Consider the following 4,062-nt stretch of genomic DNA (forward strand, 5'->3'; position numbering starts at 1 on the left):
TAACAATAGTTTTGCAAATGGTTTATGAAATAAAAAACACAGTTAGTTAATTTTTTTTAATATCAACTACTATCCTTTCCTCCCAACCAAAATGAGACGTTGTCCTCAAAGTTCTAAGGTAGAAAAAAAAGACACAAGGATTCACAAATGAAGGCTCAAATTCAATATAAGCTTTTTACGGCTTTCCTTAGTTGACCAATTTATGCGAGGAGGGATCAATTACAGGAGTGAATGATTGTAGTTGGTCAATCAATTATTCAGCAGTAGCAATAGAGATTATAATTTGTTGTGCTAAAGATGTTAGAAATTCCTATGGGTTTATGGTGAATATGTAGTTGGGCCCAAGAGGAATACTAAAGATCTCTTTCAATGTGTCTAGACCATCTGGTAAGGTAATGAAGGCATAAACGTGTTTAAACATGACATTCATTTGATTAGACATAGTAGAGATTTGTAGTTCCTCTCCAATTGTTTTTCCAATGATGTCCCCATTTGCTAAAGCTTTGGGGACAACCCCCAAGACTTGACTTCCTTCTAAAAATACAGCTATTGACACTTCCCCCGTTAAACCACGACTGTCTTTCCCATACACTAAATAAATCATTCTCTCAGTTAGTACCTTACTAATATGATTTGCTGATTCTAATAACTCTATTTCCTTATTAGAACTGGATCTACTGAAAACACAAATATTTCTTATTTGATAACTTGAGGAACTTGCCATTTCTACACACTTCTATATCTATTGATTGTATGGGTTGAGTAGAAATGAAGGGAAGGAAGAAAATATTTTATATATGAAAAATTAAAAATACAATTATACCACCTATATATAAGTCGTTTAGAGTTTCACTTTCTCTCTCTCTTTGAAACATGTGTATGTATAAATATTTGTGATTGTGGCTCACATCTTTCCTTGATTTTACATCCAAGAACGGCTTAAAAACCCTTTATGTGCTAGGGATAGGCTTCCCATCCAGTTTTTTGAAAAACTGGCAAATAAGGTCTTTTATAGTCAAATTCCCAAGACTATGTCGAGCATGTTCTTTATAAAAATGAGTTCATAAATCATGAAATGCACAATGCACATCTCTACCAGAATATGTCTCAAAAGTTAATAGAAGATTATCTAATGATTCTTTATGTTTTGAAACAAATCCTGACTTTTAACGATTTTCACAAGCTTTGCAAAACACATGTGAGTCCTTGAACATGGTGGGCCAGTAAAATCAACTTTGTAAGATTTTAGCAGTAGTGTTTTTTTATGAGAAATGACTCCCACATACCTTAGAGTGATAAAATTTAATGACTACTTACCTCATTATCGGGAATAAATATTTGAAATATTTGAATAAGTAAAGATAATCCCAATAAAAGTTTTGTATGTTGCTCAAAAACTTTTTTTAATCTTTGATACTCTATTATGCTGACAAAAATCCTAAAGTAAGAAAATTGATATTTTTAGCAAACCAAGGCATTGAACTAAGAGAAAGTAAGGATTTGTTAGGAAAGTAATCATCGATTGATGTGATATTGGATATCAAATTTGTTATCATTCCTGATAAAAGATTCGCATCAACATTTTCGATTTGTTATCATTCCTGATAAAAGATCCGCATCAACATTTTCGATACCTTTTCGATCTGTGATTTCTTCTTGATCATTTGCAAATCTTCAGATTTATCTAACTCAATTTTACTCAAAGTAGATTCAAGTTGATCATAAACTAATTCATCAATAAAATCTATTTCTTATAAATCATTATCATCTCCAAGTTGTTTATAAACATTGAAAATACTCATTTGCAATGTCATATTTCTAAATAATAGCTTCATCAGTCTATTCCTACAATTAATCAATGCATTAGAAGTTCAAGAAACAGACGTCCTAAAATAATGAGAAATGAATTACATGCTTCAACAGGTTGTGTGTCCAAGACAATAAAATCCACAGGATAAATGAATTTATCGACTTGTACAACTTATACCAACACATCTTCAACTATTCCTCTATGCACTTTTACAGATCTATTAGCAAGTAAGAAAGTTACAGAAGTTGGTTTCAACTCACCTAGATTAAGACTTTAAAAAACTAAATACAACTATTCTTCTATGCACTTTTACAGATCTATCAGTAAGTAAGAAAGTTACAGAAGTTGGTTTCAACTCACCTAGATTAAGACTTTAAAAAACTAAATATGAAAGTAAATTCACACTAGCTTCAAGATCAAGTAAATCTCTTTCAATGTTATATTCTCCAATAAATCAGGAAATTGTAGGACAACCAGGGTCTTTATATTTCAAAGCATTATTGTTTTGAAGAATGGCACTTACTTGTTCCGCTAGAAAGGCTTTCTTTTTCACATTCAGTTTCCTCTTCACAGTGCATAGATCTTTCAAAAATTTAGCATAGGAAGGAACCTGTTTAATTGCATCCAGCAAAGGTATATTGATCCTTACCTGTTTGAAAATTTCATAAATTTCAGAATTGTGATTGACTTTCCTTTGTTTGGTCATGGCTTGAGGAAATGGAAGTGCTGGCGGTGAATCAGTCGTTTCTTTGCAATTTTCAGATTCATCCCCTTCCTTACCCTCAGAGATTGATTCATCATCTTTCTCATAAGGTTCAAGAGAGGGTTTTTCAATAACCTTACCACTGCGCAGAGTAGTGACTGATTTGACTTGATCCATGTGTTGGCTTCCGGAACTACTTACATTTGCATTGTATTGCCCTTCGGGATTTTGTTGTGTTTGAGATGGAAACTTACCTTTCTCTTGGAAACTGAGAGCAGATGTTAATTTAGCAAGAGTATCTTTAAAATCTATCATGTTTTGAGCAAGTTGAGTATTGATTGTCTCTTGCTTTTCAATGAATGCATACAAAGTTTCCTCAAAATTTCTTGTAGGAGGTGGAGCATAAGGAGGTGCATATCCATGAGAATTTTGGAAATTATGGTGTGCTTGAAACGGTGGTTGTGAAGTTTGTGCATTGTTGTTCTCACTCTTCCAACTGAAATTTGGGTGATTCCTCCAACCAGGGTTGTATGTTTGGGAGTATGGGTTATGGTTGGCCCTTTGAAAACTGTTTAAAGCATGGGCTTGTTCATGGAGACATTCTTTAAAAGAAGGCAAGGTTGGACAATCGTTGGTTGAGTGTTCATTTGTTTCACAGATTTGACACACAATGTTTTCAACAGATTTTAATTGACCACTCTTTTTCAATTCTAGTGCCTCGACTTTTCTAGCATAATGCCTCGACTTCTCTAGCTAAAGATGTAAACTTGGCTTGGAGGTCATAATCTTCCTTAAGGTTGTACATACCTTCGCTAGATGTATGAGGTTGAGTTTTACCTGATACCTCATAAGTACCTGCGATGTCTCAATTTTAAGCATATTCAGTTAAAAAGTCTAACTACTCCATTGCTTAATCATGATCTTTATTTTCAAAAGTTCCATTGCATATTTATTCTATCATTTGCCTATCTCTAGGTGTTAACCCTTCATAAAAATATGAAACCAATCTCCTTTTTAGTGAAAGTGGCGATTTGTCTTTTGAAAGAATTTATTCTATGAGAAGGGAAAAACTTCCTTAAAAACTGTTGTTGCATTTCATTCCAAGCATGAATGGATTCTGGTCTTAAATTTTATAGCCATGTTTTAATTTTATCATTTAATGAAAAAGGAAAAAGCATTAATCTGATAGTGTTCATGCTACAATTTGAGTCATTATAGGTGTTACAGACCTCCTCAAATTCCCTTAAATGCAAGTATGGATTTTCTAAATCTAATCCATGAAAAGAAGGTAAAAGTTGAACAATGTTTGGCTTAAAATTAAAATGAAATGTATTAGGAGAAAAAACTATACATGAAGGTGTGCTTGTTCTTGTTGGATTTATGTGGTGTCTCTAAGTATTCTAACACAGTTATTTTCATTATTCTCATTATGAAGCAACTTGTTATCTTATTTTGTCATATTTTTTGAAAATGATAAGGATACTAATACAACCAAAAAATTGATGTCTTCTTCCAAGTACAGGAGTGTTGAAGTAATAAATAACTCGAC

The sequence above is a fragment of the Populus euphratica genome, unplaced genomic scaffold (genome assembly GCF_000495115.2).
Source record: "Populus euphratica unplaced genomic scaffold, PopEup_1.0 scaffold543.1, whole genome shotgun sequence".
Classification (NCBI taxonomy): Eukaryota; Viridiplantae; Streptophyta; class Magnoliopsida; order Malpighiales; family Salicaceae; genus Populus; species Populus euphratica.